The 19,985-nt window shown below is 42.7% G+C and overlaps 1 protein-coding gene across 22 annotated transcripts in view; it reads left to right on the forward strand.

Annotated features, from left to right (window-relative positions):
• Nucleotides 1-19,985, forward strand: part of tcf7l2 (transcription factor 7 like 2) — a 103,766-nt gene that overhangs the window by 55,304 nt on the left and 28,477 nt on the right. The gene's annotated exons all lie outside the window — the stretch shown is intronic.

Here is a 19,985-nt window from a genome sequence, read left to right on the forward strand (position 1 = left end):
CCACATGACAGATTTATAGCTGGCATAAAGAACATCTCTCAACTGGTATGTGACTCCTCATTGCTTCACCAGTCGCTGGGGATCCGCTCTGATACCGAGGTGCACCCCCTGCCCGCGAGGGCCAGGTCCAGGGTGCACACACGAGCTGCACGAGCGAATACTGCGGTGTCAGCCTGCCTCTCCCGCCATTTTAATTGTTATATCTCCTCAGCCTTGATATGAGCAAAAAGGGAGGCCTCGGCAGAACCTGGCACATCAAAGGCTACCTCCCCTAGTCTTACAAGTTGCCTGTCTCTTTGGAGGAGCCCAGGCTTCGCAGAGCCAGAAAAGGGGATTGGAGAGGCGGTGTGGATTCCCGGCTGGAATGAGTTTGATGGGCTAATTGTAGCCCCCAGTGGACACAGGCACACATCACAGAGGGCCGGCAGAGCAGGGAGCTGGAGCTGTGGATGAGGAGCTGCAGTGGCTGGAAAATACTCCTGCTAGCTCTCCCCTCCATCTCTGGATTTCTGCACATGGCTCTCTGGTGCCTTTGATTTCAGTGTCCTGTCTTTAGCATATGGATGTGAGGGATATTCCCGACGTATCTTCTCCTCACCTGTTCCCTCGTTTATTGTGCTGCACAGTTTTCCTTTGCTTTCTAAACCTGGCAGCTCCTTGAGAAGTCCTGCCCGTCTTTGTGTTTTCTCACAAGCTTGCAGTGTCTTCTCTGAGACGGAGCTGTAGGCCTAATCTGCTCACTCTCACCATCTCCATCAGAATTGACACTTTCTCCAGGCGGTCACGCACAATAACGATGCAAGCACACCGGGGAAGCCTTGACCGGAGTGCATGTCGGTCATTACATTTAATAAGCCTCCTGACCGCTGCGGAATCAGAGGCTGAGCCATAACACAATGCATAACAAAGCAATGTAACGTACAGACAAACGCACAATCCTCGTGCTTTACTACCGACAACATTACCAACTGGCTCGACTGTAGTGGTGATCAAAAAGGCTCTCCGCAGCTTTGAACAGTTCTCTTTTTTCCCCATCTGCATCAAAAAGAAATCAATAGCCGAAACTTTTAAGTGCATGTATCAGTTTTTCCTCCCAACGCAACCCCCCTGCTCTCCCCTCCCCCAACGCTGGTTTGGCAGTTGTACATTATGCCACAAGAGTAAAACACAGTTAAAAGGAGAAAGGCACAAGGAGATGACACCGGCAAGGAAGCGGCTCGTGTTGGGTAGGGCCCTGGCTGGGAGAAAAATCAATGGGAGGGAACACTTCCATACACGGAAATGGCACAATGGGAGGGAGAGGAGGGAGTAAAGATGTTTTTTTTTTTTTTTTTAACTGAAAAATGATGCATTTGTTTTACCCAGGGAGAGAAAAAGCAAAGACGAGGAGAGAGAGAGAGAGAGAGAGAGAGAGAGAAAAAACACTCTTCTGAACATCTTTTGAAAAAAGCAAGTTCTTTGGTGAGGTTGAGTTGTGTGGTTAAGGTTTGTTTTATCCAACTGTGCGGAAGCGTGTGTAGCTGTCTTTCAGGTCTCTTTTTAGTTGAGGCGCAGAAAGACTACTCATGGCATGTTCAAGGGCACTCAGTGGACACGGATGCCCTGCAGGAGGCGGAATTATGAATACAACATGAGTAAACAGACACCTACATATACTATTAAAATAGTAAGCCTAGTACTTGGCAGGAGAGCCTCCTAAGTAGTAATTAGAGCCGGTCCGTAGCAGTTCAACCTTACTCTACTGAGGGTCATTGATAAAGACTAGTGAAAAATCAGCTCTAATTTGCCTGATAGTGGAATGATTTGCACATTGGCACTAATGTATTCCTGCATGCATTCCTCCAATACAACCATTTTAGCATTCAGTTTAGTGATAAAGGATTTTTTTACACAGCAGCTGTGAACAAAGAATACAATAGCACACAAACTCGAAACACAATTCCGAGCCTGAGCCTTGAATGGCATTCAGACTTCACTGTGACTGAGCGAACCCATTCAGTGGGAGTGCGCGGCGGTTGGAGAGATGGTATCAAGTTGCCTGCAGATGGAGGTCAGTGTGACTGGCACAGTTGGCACCTTGGCACAGCGGCAGCGTGCTGCAGCACTCCAGCTCCGCAAAGGATGCGTCGACTGAAGGGGGGACTGGGGAGCGAAAGCGTTTTTCTCACTTCTCCTTTTTTTTATTGTCTGCGCTTCCTGTTTTGAAAGCCATTAAGGAGCAAATTTCCTCACAGCGAGAGGGGAGATGAAAAGGCCCGGTCTTTTGAAACATGTCCAAGCGCAAATGTGAAAAAGAGGGGGAATGATAGCTATCTGTAAACATCTCTGTTGAGGGGTCGACGGAAAAGGAATTGTGAGGGAATGATACATTCATTTGCGTTCCTTTTTTTTTTTTTTTTTTTTTTTTTTGATTTACTGATGAAAGAGATGCTGCGGTTTTTGTTCCAAGCCAGCTGTATTGCTCTATTCACAGCCACACTAATATATCAGGGCACATAACTACACAGCCACCACCCCCTATCCCCCTTCCGAAAATGCTTTGTGACATCTGCATCCACACATGTCTGCATTCACTGTAGCCAGTGAGTATTTATAGACGAGTTGGTTTTGTCATCCATTGATCCCTTCAGGTTCTCTGATCACAAAACTGTACTTTTAAGTAGCTTTTATGTTGCATCATAAAGGTAATCTCTACGTATTTGAACTGAGAGCACCGGGGGTTACCTGCAGAGCCTGACCTGGTTATGAAGACTTGATCAGGCCCTTAGCAAATCTTTGTCTCTGAGTCCAATACTAGTCTGTGGGCTCGTCTGTCACAGCTGTCATTTCTGTTTAGTATCTGTTTAGTTGGCATTCAGTATATTTACACCAGTTTCCTCTCAGTGGTGCTTGCCTAGTTTCTCAAGAGTAGCAGTAGCTCGTTGCTGCAGACTCTCCTCCTCCCTCTCCTCTTCCTCCTCCCTCCTCTACCCCTCACTGCCCCCGAGCCTGGCCAGTCTGTGCCTCTTAATAAAACTGACAGGCTCTAATTGGGCTTAATTGCACCCTTCGGGCGTCGTCAAAAGGAGTGTTGCTAAACAAACTGCAGGGTCTGCAAGCAGGCCAGCCAGTCTACGGCAGCACATTGGCCGCCGAGCTCATGCCTGCACGTATGTGTACAAATCGCCAAAGCTGTTGTAGAAATGTACAGAATGTGTGTAGCAGCACATTAGGAATGTGCATGAGTAAGCATCAAATTTAATTGCGTGGGTGTACGTGCGCCGAGGTTGGAGGGATGTAGCAAGCCATTCATTCCTCGCAGTGAGCCAACTGAACAAGAGCTCACAAGTCTGAGAATCTTATGCATTCAAGCAGGAAGCGTCACCTGACTGTGAACCTCCGTGCGCTCTCCGCTGCTAAACCGACACCGACAGTAAAACAGAGTGCGTCTGTGTCTTTGAGGAAGTGTCTACAACTCTGGGTGTCAGAGAAGCCTTTCAAATCCCCGCTATTATGAAAAACCCTCACCAAACAAATCCCCGTCTGCTTTTCAGTGGTGTAAGCAAAAAGATGAAGCAGTGCTCTGCATCCCAGTAGCACCACCTCCTGGTTGATGGACACGGGCGACCGCGATGCTGGCTCCCGTTCGAACGTGGTCTAATTTAGAGAGGTGGGGCAGGCGCTCGCCACATGGGCCTTTGCTGGGTCACTGAGCACAATCGATGGAGAGCTCCAGATGCGATTGAGTCATTGAAATGGCAAAGCCTAACCTGTGTGTGTGTGTGTGATTGTGTGTGTGTGAGGCAGGGAATATAAGGCGGCGGTGACCCCTAAAGCTGCGACCCGCAAGGAAAAAGGAGATAATCACATTGAGCACAGCGCTGTGCTAAAATTCTTCTGGCCATTTGTTCCCCCCTTCTACCCTTTGAGCTATTTACTCATTACAGCCTTTCACAGCCTGTTAGTCTTCCCGAAAAGTTTTTGGATTTTCGGTTTGTTTTGAAGGCGTACAGCTTGATACGGAAAACGCCACAAACAGGATGATTTCTGTTGTGTGCGGCGTGCGAGCACGTTATGCCAGGAAAGACACGGGGAACGAGGCATCCACTGTGTTTTTGTCCAGAGCTTAAAAGTCATGTAATGATGCAGTGGCTGAGCTGGAGGCCCCATAAAGACTGGAAGGGCCTCATTTCAGTGGCCTGCTGCTGCTTCAGTGCCTGACTAGCAGACTCCGTCACCCCTTCTTTTAGGAAAAGAGGCAGAGCACATAATTAAGATATACAGCCCAGGGTGGACTGAATATATAGACTGAAAATATAGAGGAGCAGACCAGTCGGCCTCAATCACAGCCTGCGGTTTAGTGTTTGGCTGCAGACGGTGCCCAGACCTGTAAGAGTGTGTGTATCAGTGTGTGTGTGTGTCTGTTGGTGTGTGTGTGCGTTTGTCTGTCAGCAGTCTGAGCAGCATGCTATAAAAGGCTGGTGAGTCGAGCCATAGCCTCTCTGTGTGTCGGGGTCACAGTGAGCCAAGCTGTTTGTGCGTTTATGTGAACACGTACACATACTCTATATATTTATTTGTGTGTGTGTGTGTGTGTGTGTGTGTGAAGGATGCAAACCCAACTCCCTGACCCAAAGTTCCTTCCCCATTCCATCTCTCCGTATTCATCCCTGTAGTAATATATAATCCTGCTGTCTGGGGCAATAGTGTGTATCTGAGAGGACACCTCCTTGACTTCACACCCAGCGCTCACACACATACACACACGTACACACTCTGCCGCTCACGCCTCAGTTGTTTCAGTGCTTTGTCACTCTCTAATGATAACTATCCATCAATGGTAGGGGCGTTGCTCTTGGAAATGAAGATGGATTGAATTAGTGTTGAGTACGCTGGCCGCTGTATTGTGGCGGCAACCCGTAATTACACTGTCAGGACCATTGAACCCCCCCCCCCCCTTAACGAGACGCTGAACTTAACACATTTGCACCCGTGTTGATTACAAGGTCTTTTAGTCTGGGCAGATTCACATCATGTAGTTCCTAATAACAAGTGAAAGGCCCAGTCATTTGCGGAGGATTAGTGTATCGTGGTGTGTACGCAGCGGTTCCACTGCATTGACTCAACAGCAGTGACGGAGCGACTGCTGCAAATTCACCCTTATTGTTGGAGAAATGAAAACAACGGCAAAAGCTTTGTGCTATCTCATCGTCCCATGAGGAACAGATACACACAATCATGTTTGGAACTAACCTGCAGTACTACAGTAAGGCTACAGTTAACAACTGTTTTGATATTTAATTAATTTCTCGACTTTAACTTTGATTAATGGATTATTATTGGGATAAAGAAAAAAGTTGAATTTGACAATTTCCAGCATTTTATTAAAAAAAAAAAAAAATCGTATTCCTCATCTCTTGTACAATGCTCTTTCAAGCAAGCAAATAAAGCAAGAATCAAATGTATGCTGCAATAAAAGTTGATAACTACAGACAAGGCCACAACAATAACAAATGAAAAATTAAATAAATTGACATATTTTTGATTAGAAATTGTTAAAGTTTCTGTTGTGAAAATAGAAGATTCACATGAGACTGTCTCTGACTACTGGCATGAAATATTCCAATGTAAAATACAGCGTCTATCCAACCTAATTTCAGCTAATTAGCATTAGCTTAATCTGCAGCAGTTTCGTGTCTGTTCTTGCGGACAGACCCACGGTTACAACTTTATTTAGAAACAAAGGTAATCTTCCGTATATTTTCTCTTCGTTTTGTGAGTGATCAATGTAGCTGACCCCTCCTTACGTTTTAAAAAAAAAATGCTTTAAAATAGCTAACAAAGCTAATTATATAGCATTTGAAACAGCTATATCAAAGTGTTAAAAAATAGTTATTTTAAATGCTTTAAAACAGTTTTCTTAGCTGTATTTATCAGCCATTTTAAAGCATAAAGCATAATAGCTATTTAAGTGTTTGAAATAGATATTTTAGCGCATTTAAAATAGCCTCATTAGCTATATTAGCTTTTTTAAATGCTGTAAAAACTTAAATGTTTTAAAATGGCTGATAAATATAGCTAAGAAAGCTATTTTAAAAGCATGTAAAATAACTATTTTTATGCACTTCAAATTGCCCCATTAGCTATATGAGCTATTTTAAATGCTTTAAAACAGCCTTAATAGCTATACTAGCTAGCTTAAACACTTAAAGTAGCTATTTTAAATGCTTTAAATAGCAAATAAATGTAGCCAATAAAGCAATTTTAAAAGCTTATAAATAGTTTATCAGGGGCTCGGCTACATTTGCTCACTCCACAGGCAAAGAAAACAAATCATTTTCTGTAATTCATCACGTCAGCTACTCAAGGCACAGCATTGGCTTGCTTACTGCAAGCCTACCTTAGGAGATGTTGCCACAGCGAATGCAATACATCATAAACTCCACTAATAGATTATGAAATTCATAGCCAGCTATTTCTGTAATCAAGTTTAATTGATTAGTTATTGCAGCCCTGCACTATAGTGTAAGCATTTAAAGAAAAAACAGGCAGTTTGGATCTGCTTGTGTCACAAAGGGACCCAAATTTAGAGGGTGGTGTGTGTCCTGGACGTGTTACCTTTATGTATACAGACAAAATATTCGAGGGACTACTTTTCTGAGCCACAGTACTCAGCAGCTGATGTGCAGAGAAGCTGATCCACAGTTTAGGGTGATGTCCTCCCCATAAGAGACAATGCTTTGATTCTATATAGGTCTTCTTGCATTCTGACTTTGCAGCTCAGTTAAAAGACATTTAAATCAAATGTAAAGTTTATGTCGTTACATAAGATGTGCAGCCACAGTAACATAATAGTATCCGGCTTCATGGGATTTCAGATTTTTTTTACAAACAAACCTCAGAAAAGTATTTGGCTGGTAATTGGCTTCCAGGTATCTGTGGAAACCACTGCTGTATGTGCAGTCATAAGCAACAGGACATTCACACTTATTGTGAATTGGAGCTGACATTACACCATTGGTCTTTGAAGAAACACAGATAGCATTTACAGCGTAGGGGCGGCGAAGGCGAGCGAAACAAGCACAAACAACCAAACTCCCCCCTCTCCACCTCCACCACCCGTTCCCTGTATCTCCCCCTCTCTGTGGGAAATGAAAATTGGGCTGAAGTGTTTGTTATTAAATACGTCCAGGGGAAACTCCAGGAAATGGACTTAATTTCATATAGAGGCACATGACTCAGAGGATCTTAGCGAACCAATTAACCTCACCTCAGCTCATTAAAAACTCTCCTTTCATGGCCAGAAGCAGCGACTCATCCGCTAACACGGGACATGAAAGCACAAATTTGTCCATCCAAAACTCTTAAAAGTAATTGGAAAGGTAGATACGAAGGGCCAGTAATCTAGTGACACAGCCTAACTCGAGTGAAGTGAAAATAGAGGTGATTATTAAGAACAGGGGGACGGATCCATCACATAGATGATCTCATATAACTCTGAATATGTTATCGGCTCCGGAAGGGCAACAGTGTGCGTTGGTTGTTAGAAAGTTGCCCCTCAGGATTAAGATAGTTTCACTCAAGGTCACCACATGGTTGAGGGGCATCCTGAGAGCAGCAGCAGCTGGAAAGACAGAATCCATCACACAATGGAAGTCAGATCATTTCAAGGGCGAAGGTTTCGGGGGGACACATGTGAAACAGGGCATCAAATACTTAATTTCCTGCATTCTGGTGAATTTTTATCACCAATTTATGGAGTTAGCTTGTCCTTTATTACTGTCATGCTTTTATTGAAGGGCACAGATGTTCTAAATATTGAGGGGGACGTGTACCCTGCGCCCGCCCCCTAAATCTACACCCATGGCTCACTTAGTGCCTACTTGTTCTGCAAAAAGCAACGACTACACCACACCTGACGTCATCACTGATTCCAAATTTTCCTCTTCTCAGCCTGCCCTGGAATTTGAACAAAGAGGCAGAGCTAAATGTTGTTATTTTTACCACCAAAGTAGCAAAAGATAAGATGTGTGTGTGTGTGTTTGTGGTGTTTTCCTGCTTTGCTTGCATTTGTAAGCTTAACTCAACACGCTCCATTGTTGCCTGGGGTTTTCTCTTTCAATCTCATTGAAAGTCCATTTGTGTCACCCACCAAGAACATTAATATTAGTCATAACTTAGGATTATGGTGCTGTAATTGCATGTGCAACCGTGCTCGGACTTTTTTTTTTTTTCCCTTCTGCACATAAAACATTATTTCCAGGCCTTTGTTGAAACTATCTAATGGGTTAATGGCACTGAGAGGAAACCATTCAGCTCTTTCCATGCCAGCGTGCGTGTGTCTGCGTGTGTCTGCGTGCGCCTTTCGCGAGTGCATGTCTTGGCTCGCATCGTGCACACTCGTCAAGCCACATGCAAACAAGCAATCTCTGTCATCCGCATCAAAATAATTACAGTGAGATAAACACCACCATTTGACCATTTTCACAGTGATCTAATCTGGAGCCGGGCTGTGAAAGCGCACGGGGGAGATGATCAAATCCCTGCTTAATGGAACTGATCAGTACTGTGTGTTCAACATTCAGCCGACAGCCGTATTACAGATGCATCTCTAAGTCTTCCTCTGTATTTAGCATGCCCGCTATGTCCCCTCAGCCATGTCTATGTGAAGCAGAAATTAGGGTAAAAATTACATCTAGAATTAATTTAGATTTTGACTGTCTGACATATTTTTTTGGCTGTATATATAAAGCAGATTAGATATGAGAAAAAGCAGAGGCCTTTTGTCTTGAGGTCAGGATGGCGATGAACTGGGAGTGTATTGGTTACAGCCTTATTGCTCCACGTGTTTCCATCTCCCTTTAGCTAGAAGGCAAACAGCATCCGAAATCTGATTAGCCTCCATTATAAAGAGTGATATTTTCATCCCGCCGATTCTCGGCACTGCGTCAGAGCATTTGGCCGCTTTAATGCCGGGAAAAGCCTGCTCTTTTGACAGATAGTAGATATTCCCAACATCACTTGTTTGGACATTTCTGTCTTTTGTGACATGGAATAAAAGACGGGCAAGAAAATAAAAAGCAACTAAATAATGTCAAAAGATCAGAAATCAATGGGCCGGAGGAACGTGATCCGCACGGCTCCGTGTGCGAGCGACCCCCCACCCCACTCCCTAACTCGCATTACGAGTGTCTTTCCACAGCCACTAAAGTTGCTTTTGTTCACTCCCTCGGAGATGTAACTCAAGCATGAGGAGGCCGTCTGACAATGTTTGGATATCGGCAAAAAATAGCCTTTTACTTAAAGGTTACTGGCCGAGGTTTATTGAGTTACACGTTCGTCAGTGATGGGAGGCAGAAGAGTTGAGCCATGAGAGAGCTTCATTAATGTGTAGGTTTGTATTTCACATTTTGATGTAACGGTGATGTGGAGCAGCAGGAAATGATCAATGAGGCTGTGGATAAAATGGTAGTTTAGATGGAAGTTGGGTTTTTGAGCAGATGTGATGTTTTTTTTTTAAAAAAAATTTAACAGAGCAACATCTAATCTGTGAAGCAAAATACATATAAAACTATTTAAAAAAGGGTTGTAAATTGTGTACACAATATTAGAAATGCATTTTGATATATTTATTTCTTTAAAGGATGCAGTCTGAAATTCATTTATATATAGACAATACAGGATTTGTCAGTAAAAATCAGTTTATATTGACATATTTTTTTAAATTAACCTTTAAATTGTCCTGAATTTATATGATATAAATTACAAAAATGTGTTTATCATATCAATGCAAACAAAATATAATAATGAATTTCAAGCATTTCATTGCGTCTGTAAATTAATGATGTTTATGTGTAAGATTGGTTTTAAAGATTGATGAATGGTAAAAATATTTTTTTTTTTTTTTTAAAAATAGCTCCCCTCGTTGGGTAAGAATAGATACTGCATTTATCATTGTCGTCGTAGTATTTTTGTTAAAACTGTAGGTCACTTTATCGCCTCCTTTTCTTCCTAAAGAAATGTCGGACTCCTTTTAAAATGATTTTTACGGGTTGCTCCAGAGGTTACAGTATAGGGTTTCAACTTCTGTGGGAGTTGTGATCTGTTCTAATGAGAAAAAGAAAATGCAGCGCCACAATGCTTTGTGTCACCCACTGAGGCTGAGAGATAGACACAGGATTAAAAAAAAAGAAAGAAAGAAAAGAAAGAGGGGGAAAAAACAATTTCTGGACATTTCTAGGAGATAAATTTAATTTCTTTGCTATTTGGAGGTCTTCTTTGAAAATGCAATTGTAATGAACACATTCAAAACTGGAGAATAGATTTACCCTCGGCTTCAAATAAGTCGGCGTTATCGGACTCTGTCATTCGCTCCTTCCCATTTTCGAGCTGCTAATTGATGTTTTTGATGTCGGCGAGAAAATTGAAGAAAATGTCATGTGTGAACCGGCGCGGAAGTTAATAAGATTGACTTCGTTGACTGAATTCACAATGAGCGAAGGAGAGGCGTGTAATGGGGACTGCTGCGAATTCGCCCGTCCATCTGCCGAGGGATGAAATCGACACCTAGCACGAATGGGCCCGTAGAGGTCGATATGGAGGGATGGAGCATTTGGGACGCCCCCTCCGCCTAAAAAAAAAAAGAAATCCCAGTTTTTTTTTCCTCCCGTCTTAGCAGTTGGGTTTGGGTTTTGTTTTCCCACTGATTGGAGTGCATAAGCAGCTGTTTTTCCAGAGGGCTCCTGCCCCGGCCCGGTCCCAGCTTTTCGGCGGAGTCGTCTCCCAGGGCTGCCTCCTTCCTCGCTCCAAACAATGCTCGTTCTTAATGCTGTTTTGAGTCTGAAAAGCCACAGAGCTTTACAAAGGTTAGATTAAGATGTGGCTAAAAGATGCACCAATATCAGTTAGGGTCATTGCATATGCTTGGCCAATGTGTAACAGAGCCTGAACTTAAATCCCCTGAAATAAAAGGATAGAAGCACCACCGGGGTCGCTCCATCTTGAGCCATTTATCGGGCGCTGGCTGAAAGCCAAACAAAACCTCTTTGCTTCTCATGTTCTTTCTCATAATATAATCAAATAATCAAATTATTAGTCAGAATTTGCCAATTTTTAAAATCAATGTATCATTTTAAAGTGTGTATTTGTCAGCCCACATTAACGTGAAGTGTAATGGGTTCTGCGTTTTTAATTGGGGTAAGGATTAGTTGAGTTTGGTTCAGTGCTTCTGATTATTTTTCCTGGCCTAAAGGGGACTGAGCTAAACCCCTAATACGGCCAGTACCCCTAAGCGCTCTTCTTTTTGAAGACACCAAACAAAAAAAAAAAAAAAAAAGAAAGAAAAAATAAAGTGGCCTCTGCTAGCGTTCGGCCCTCCGAGGATCGTGGATAAGGGACATTATTCTCAGAATAGGCAATTAATTCCGCTGGCAACGATCGGTTAGAGCTTCTTCCCCCACCGCCCCTCCAAATGCCCTCCTCTCCACCCTCCACTCGCCATTTGAAATGCTAACACAATGAAATATATTTCTATTGGTCCGTGTCCCTCGGCTAAGCCACCGCCGCGGGCAAAGAATTTCATCGACTGATGAGACCACAGGCATGCCCGATAAAAAGGTTAACTGTACGTGACACGCACTCCAAGTAGCCCGCGGTACCTTGAACTCTCAAGTTCTGTAACTTTTATTTGACTTTTTATTGTTTGCGAGGCCGGGCTTGTTTGGCCGCCGAGGCCGAAGCAGTTTTCTGTCGCCGTATTACTGGAAAACGAGGATAACGTGACAGGTTTTTTCTTTTTTTTTTTCACATATAAAGCAATTTTCTTGTTTTTGATTGTGCTTTCCCTGCGATGGCATTTTGCAGGCGAGTTTCTATTGTCTGCTGATTATTTGACGGCTTTTTTTTTCTTCTTTTTTTATAAAAAGGGAAGGGCTATAATCAAATGCAATGCCTTTCAGATGATAACTCGGGATAGCTTTATCCATGTAATGCACTGTTTCATACAGTGCGATTGAGGAATTAATTCAGTGCAAACATTCCCCGTGAAGGAAGTGAAATTGATTAAAAAGAATAAATCATTTGTGTTTGCTCTGAATTATTATTATTATTATTCTGAAACAACCACAACCGTTTGCTTTCATTTACATTTCCCCTCCACACAACACAGTATACATTTTGTATCCATTGTGTTGGATTTTACAATAGCTTGGCTCTGCTGTGTGAGAATAAAGAACAATCCAGGTTGGCACATTTCTTCCACCTTCAGGGATCGGCAAGGTAGACTGCCAGAGAGTGGGAGGAGGATTCCAGGCTGTTTTTAAATTGTTAGTAAAAGATATATGGGCACAGAATAGGTATGGCTGCTGCAGTACCCCCAACCCCATCTTTCATGCACACAAACACACTCGCGCACATACGCTACACACACACACACACACACACACACACAGAGTGCTGTGCGAGGACTGAGGCAGGTGGCTCCCCATGGCTGCAGCTTCATGACAACATGCCATTAGAAATAGCAGGCCTGTTGATCAATCCTGCCGACATGACAGCTTCGCCGCGAGGCCTGGCTCTTTGAGTGCCGACGCCGCGGCAGCTCCCTCTCCCGTTTCTCCCCACTAATTGGTGAAGGTTTCTCTTATATATGCTCGTGGCACAGGGCTTTTTTTCCTCCTCCACCTCCTCCTCCTCCTTTTCTTCTTTTTCTCCCTCTCCCTCTTTTCGCTTTTTTAGCTCCTCTTTCCCCCATCCATACCCCCACCGCCGCCACCGCCACTGCCACCCATTTTTTATCTTTCTTTCTCTCCCTCTCTCCCTATATATAAATATATTATATATAAGATATATTTTTTTTTTTTGTTTTTCATTTTAACATTGTCACATTGGAAGCGATAACTTTGGATGAGATATTGCAAGTGGGTTGAGTAAAGGGATGTGTGTGCCGCGGGCACTGTTCGTTCTGTATTTTTTGCGGGACTATTGGAGCTGGGATTTGACATTGACTCTAGGCAATGTGCATCAGCACCAGATACACAATGGGGATCATCCAGAAGAAGAAAAAAAAATTAAATCTTTGTCAGGTGAAATGAAGGAGAAACTAGACCTTTGATACAATTGCATTTTTAATTGCATGGTTTATTTTGATAATTTAGGCAAGGCTGCCGTAAATACTATATCCATAATTAAGTGACACTGTGTCATTTACGTCGCGACTCATTTATTTATTTATTTTTCCGCTTTTCACAAACAGCTGTGTGGCAGAATCCGCATTTGTGTTTATTTGATTTATCACGTAATCCCTTTCTTTCTCATCAAACAGAATTAAGTTGCAAAATGTCAAAACAATTGTCAGGGAATGGCTGTGTGTTGCGTGCTGACTTGTCACGGCACACGGGGCTGCGTTCTAATTCCACCAGCGTTTTTTCGCCGGCGCATCACTCTTGAACGCCACCCACTCTGAATCTCTCCCAACTAAATAAATGAGGGGGGAGATAAGCACACATTAAATGTTTAACTGTCTCGCATTTGTCATCTGTTTTACCCCTCTTAATTAAACAGACGCAGCTTAGCACCGGCACTCCAAGTGCAGACACACTTGCACACAAACACACACACATATACACACACACACACACACCCCGCCTGTGAGCACTGGAGCCTGAGCGCAAACACTGTCCTGCCGATGATTAATTTAGCCGTTAATATTTATTTTACTCAGTCCTGCTAAGTTAGCAGCTCAGTGGAGGGTAAACCTGAGATTTAGTTTCAGTCTTGCAGGCTGCCTCGATGCAAAGTGAGCAGGAAAACATAGATTTTTTTTGTTGTTTATTTTCTTGTTTTCTTTTTTAAATTTGTCCCATAGTGGTTTGAGCTGGTAGAGGGGAGAAGAATTCTGTGGGCCGGCTTGTGATTTGTGTCTGCTTCAGTATATTATAGTGATACGCTGCATGTTGAAAACATTAACTACTACCTCCACCCAGTGGCACAAAGTGAAAAAAAGGCAGGTGTGATTGGCAGCACACAGTATTTAATGTAGTGGGAAGACTTGCCTTAAGCAAAGAGGGGGATGTATTCACCACACAATAGTACTGCTATCTCCCACTCTGCATTGTCTCTCTCATCGCCGACCTTATTACATGCCGTATTTGGCATGAAGAATCCCCTTCTTATCGACACTGAATTTTAATGCGAATGCGCTTAGATGGCCGCCTTATTCTAGTAGTTGTTTTGACATCATATTGCATTTTCTGTGTGAGTGTTGGTTTATTATTTCTGGGTGAATCAGAAAGGAGATCTGTCTGCACCACTGTACACTACTGTGCTCTCAACTTGCTGACTGTTCTGTGGCGCGATTGAACATTGTGTGGCACCGGCGCTTTTGCCGGTTCTTGGGGCATCAGCAGACGTGGAGAAAAGGGAAAGAGAGAGCTGGAGCCCGGGCCCGGGGTGAGTGGGAGAAGAGAGGAGAGTAGAATTGGGGGGTTCCTGTGAAGCCCCCTCTCCAGATCCGAGGAGCGGAGCGGGGATCAAAGTGGCTTGTTTTATGTGGCTGGTGTGAGACTTTGAAGTCTCAGAGTCACCTACAGCACTCACTTCATCAAGTTCACTAGTGTCTTAATAGCAGATCAATAAGTTTCAAAGTCAGAGAGTTAATTTGATACTAGCGCTGATGTGATCACGCTGGGCCACAGCGCTGCCTGCTCTGCTCCCTCTCGTCTCTCTCTTCCCTTCTCTCCTCCTCACCTAGATTGGACCTGTTTTAGGCTCTCAACTTGAATTAAGCCGCGGTGGGATTCTGTGTTCGGTGCCTGTTTTCACAGACAGCCTCGCGTGAACACTTAATCAGCGTCTGCGCTCGTGTCACAACAATTAAAAGATCATTTGTATAATTAGAATTCAATTTACGGCATTCCTTCGCAGCCATTTGTATTTTAAGATCTACATTTTACATCTGTGTTTTTAATGTTTGTGTTATAAGAGCATCTATTTATTTGTGTGAATTACAGATGTTTTATTTCTCTCATATTTTGGGCAACAAATTATTTAATTTGTCTGGCTCAAAATAATTATTATAATTATTAAAAAGACTCAAATTAATGTAATAAAAAAAATATTTTTAGTTAAATCCAGTTTGGCTCCCTAATTTTATTACATTTATCTGTCTCTGCTGCTGAATTGGATAAATTCATTAGACTTCTCATTGTGACATCTTCTAAATATAAGTTCTGAATTTAAATAGTAAATTGTGTGTGTGATGATGCACATTTAGGTACCATTTTAACATTAATTAAATTAATGAAAAATATAACAAAAGTTTTTAGGTGAATGGAGCGCTGGGGAGAAAGTATGGCAATGCCGACGGCTTTCGGAGATTGGAAGAATCGGGGAAAACGGGGCGCTTTTCTTATGCGCGCTATTCATTTCAGAAAAAGGCAGCACCATCTGTATTTGGTTCCGTGACACCAGTGAGTCGGCGAGGCTGGATCGGCACCTGGAGAACAAAAGGCCAATTTAGTATGTTCATCTAAGGGTTGCTAATGGTATTAGGGAGCCGGCAGGGTGGTCGGCAGGGGCCCGGCGCTCCAAGGTGAGCCCGCAGCTTGACCCCCACACTCACACCAATTCACTGGGCTGCTGGCATTAGTGCCCCACATCTGCCATTTTTTATGTGCGACCCCCCCTCAGTGCTTTCCCCTTTATTTTATAGTTGTATTCTTCACAAGGGCGCAAGTGGAAAATAACTTTTAATTTGACCCAAATAAGATTCTGCATGTGGCCGCTCCTCCTGACGGGAATAATTGAACGGAGAAAAGCAATCAGATAATTGTGGGGAAAGGATGGATGCTGCTTTGGAAGCTTGTGTCTGTGTTCAGGATTTTACAACTTGTGAGAAAAGAGAAAAGCTTTATAAAATCATTCAAAAGATGCAATGATGCTTTTGGTGCAGAGGAGTGAAGAAGATGGCATGTCATCAGCTTAATTTTTCAAGACAGGTACCGGTAGGAAGGCTTTTCAAATATTTCAGATATGAGAGAGTTTTATATTCGTAAAAAAAAAAAAAAAGAAAGAAACATTCCAGAAATAATTTACGTGAGAAAAATTGGAATGACATCATTATTTAGAAAATTGTGCATTGTGACATATTTGATGAAGGGTTGGAAAATTGTGCAGAGAGCCGTGTTTGACAGAGCCGCGGTTCCCGGTGTGAGGCTGCTTCTGTGGGGAGCGGGTGGCGGAGCAGGGAGAAAGCTCCAGGATGGAGCTGAAACGCTGCAGCGGGTGGTGCTGATGGAGGCTGCCTGTGTGGTCCTCAGCGGTCGGTGCTCCGCCGGGCTCTGCCGAGAGCGCTGGAGGTCCTGGGTTTTAATGAATGTTTCATGTTAAATTTAGCGCCAGCGTTGTTCACAGTGCAGCGCTCGCACGTCTTATTTCTATTAATGTTCCAACAAAGGTGAAAAAGCAAATCCAGATCTTCACGTAAAAAAAAAAAAAAAAGAATCAAGGAGAATAAATCCGTTGTATTTCATCAAAAGAGGAAGAAAAAAAAGAGTGGTCTTTGAATTTAAATTTTGTCTGCCGTCATCAAAATTATTTGTAATTTATGATTTCAATCCCTTAAAAAATGGTTAAAATTACAAGTCAAAATATTTCTATATTCCTCTCCTTTTTTTTTCTTGAGGTTCCCGCTGTTCATGCACCATGAAATCTTGCTTCATTAAAAGTGTATTAATCTTGTCTCGTCTCATGGGAGGTACCTTAAGATGATGTTGTGTCTTTTTCTTTAAATTGTTGGAGGAAAAAAAAAATCTTCCAGATTTGGTCCCTGTCAGTCAGAAATAATTGTGTGCTTAATCTTGTCCCTGATGGATGACTTGGAGTTCAGCAATGGGCCAGCTCCAATGACAAATACAATATTAATATTCATTAACTGCTTTGACAATGCTAATTTTGATGCAGTAGTAAAGGGCCTTCCAAAGTTAGCGGCCAAAGCATCAGAGCTGAGCAAGGTGGCAAGATAATTTGTGCTGCTTTACTGAGCTGAAGGCTTTTAAAGTCTTAAGCAGGGGAAAAAAAGGCTAGGTACCACAAACAAAATAAAAGAGAAAGGGAAAAAGTTCAGACGCATTGGAAACCAGGACTGTGGAAGTAATACGATCAAGAGACGGCTACAAAAATTTGACACCTCCAATGCTGCATCTTTGAGCAAATATTTTTTTTATTTAAACAAAAAACTTGCAACAAAAAAGGAGCACAACATGGTAAGTCAGCACATTCTCGATTTTTTTTTTGTTTAATCTTTTTGATCTTTTCAATTATCGCTATTTGAAGATCAATAGTCAGTTTTTTCTGCTGTGGTTAAAAGGCTCACAGCGGTGGTATAGTGGATGGTCGGATCACGGCTTTAAGAGTGGGCTTCCTCTCTTCAAGCCACCAGTTGGCCGGGTTGAATTTTCTATTGCCAGCTCTCCCGAAAACCATACAGGGCTTGTATCCATTTATTGGTATTTTTGGTATTGTTTTAACTGCTGTTGTTGGCTTGTTGTGTGGCAGGTTTGACTTTGGAGTTGGGGTTCCTTTTCCCCTCGCAGTTGTCTTAAGAGAGTTCAGGCAGGAGAGTTGGAGGTGCAAAAGCTGCACCACAGTGACAGGCTCCTTTTGGTGATAAATGTTTTTTGTCTTTTGTGTGGCTGTGTGTTTTTTTTTTTTCTTTTTTTGTCGGGGGCTTCCTACATCAAAAATTGGGGCTACCGACGGGCAGGACTGAGGGGCAACGTGGCTGCGACACCACACACCCTTTGCCCCGGATCGGAAAGCTTTCTCTAGCCTGCTTTTTTTTTTAATTTTTTTTTTTATTCTGACACTTTTTCTGCCCAGCGTTTGTGTTTTTGATTTTGTATTTAATTTAGTGTGACTTGCGGTGAATGGAGCGTGGCTAGTTTTGGGGATTAATGACATGACGAGAGACACCCCGCTGCTTGAGTTTAGCCAAGTTAGGGCAACTCCTATAGACGGCACTCCACTACCTTTATGTCTGCCAAGCCGCTGAATGAAAGCCTCTCTCTTTCTCTCCCTCTTTTTTTTGTTGTTCTTTCAACTTATCAAAGAAAGAGAGATGGACACAAAAGAGCTTATTAGGGGGGATATGAAGATGGGTGAGGGGGAAAGAGGGAGTCCCGGTCAGACGCGGAGAGGAGCAGCGCAGCCTGAGTGTGCGTTTGAATGCATGAGGGGGCTGAGAGTGAACAGCCAGCTCTGGCCATCGCGCTCCTCTCTCCGCTCTGGGACCTGAAGGGGCTGCCGTCCCAAGTCGCTCCAGCATACCTTGGCTCTCGCCCGGTCCTCCGGCCGCTCTCTTATCGGCTTAACCCATCGGGCGTTAGCGAGGGGCTGCCGTAGATGAGGTGCTGCCCCCCAGTGGATTAGTGGCTGACATGGTGGTGGGAGTCTGCTTGGAGTCTGTGCACTACCACGAGTGCCAGCATGCTTGTTTTAACCAGGAACCGAGCAGCATCCCAAATACAGCTCTTTTAAATGGTAAGACTTTTCAACATTTTAATTACAGCTCTGCTTTATTTTCTGCTGCTTGTTTGGCTTTAAATATTATGTTCCGATTGAATTTATTCATGGATATTTTCTCTGGGCTCCGTTTGGCAATTTATAACACTTATGTTGCTAAGTGACAGATTGACAATTTGGATAATGAAAGGCAGTGTTTGATTGCTTTGTCTTGACAGCCTGACAGGGGTGCATTATTCTAAGACATCAAACTAAATATTATTGTTGTTTATCGTATGGCAGAAGACAATTACATTAAATCTAATTGATAGATGCCAGTATTTATATGGAAGCAATTTTTAAATATTATGTGTTGCATTACATTTAATTTAGGGGGATTTAGATCGTATCTGCTGCTCTTATGCTTCTGCTAACATCAATAAATCAGGGTTGTTATTTTTTTTATAGCTCATGTTTAAAATCTTTAAGCATCTGTAATTTTTAATCAAATTTGATTTATTTAAATAACATAATGATGTCATAATGATTGTGTTCAGAGTAGGTTTTCTCTGCAGTATTACCCTGCATTGTTCAGATTTATGTGTGAAAATAATGAATTTGTAAAGGTCACAGGCCGTTCCGTTTCCTTGTTTTGTCAAAGTTTTTGTTCCTCCTTTTTTTTTTTTTTTTGTCTTGTATTGCACACTTTTTGGTCTCGTGCGAACATCTCAGACAGTGGAGTATTTTTTTTTCTCCCCCCTGTGCTCTCTTGTGTCGTGGCGTTGATGCCATTGTGGCTGGGTGATTGGGTGCTGTCCATCACTCGCTGGTGAACTGGCAGTTTACTTAAGAAAGTGCACGTGGGACAAAAGGAGATGGCAGGAGCGTGGCAGGCCGGCTGAATGGAGGGAGGGCAGGCAATTAGCCACCGCCTTGTCGGGGCTCTTTTACTTGTCAAGCTGGAGCCCCGGCGCTATTGTCCAAGCTGTGTAAAGGACATTCCCAGGGCTTTGTTTTGGCTTTAAGGGCCTCAGGACTGCCTGCTGCAGGCCAGGGGAAGAGCAGGGTCCTAACAGTGACAGAGAGGCTGAACGAGTGCAGGAGGAAAAGAAAGGGACAGCGTGTTGGGAATAAAAGTCTGAGTTTTTATCTGTTTTTTGTTGACAACTTTTAAAATGCCTTAACCAAGCTGATTAACACGAATCTTTCTGTTTTACTGGCCTCGATTTTAAAGATATTTTTGTTTCATTTTTCTCAACATTTGTAAATTCCCTTATTTTAATACATTTTAATAATTATTTTCTGCTTTAATAATCTTGATCAGACTATTTTAGAAATATATTAAATGCTGCTGTGCTTCGATGGAAATAATTCTTTGTATAAATATTTAATTTGTCATGGTCATTAGTCAGATTCAGGTTATGAAAGGTAATTAAAGGACGACAAGTCGAGTTAATTATAGAATATAAAAATAAAAATTATCCTCACATTTTTAAGCAGTTTATTCT

Source organism: Epinephelus moara, chromosome 13 (assembly GCF_006386435.1).
Source record: "Epinephelus moara isolate mb chromosome 13, YSFRI_EMoa_1.0, whole genome shotgun sequence".
NCBI lineage: Eukaryota > Metazoa > Chordata > Actinopteri > Perciformes > Serranidae > Epinephelus > Epinephelus moara.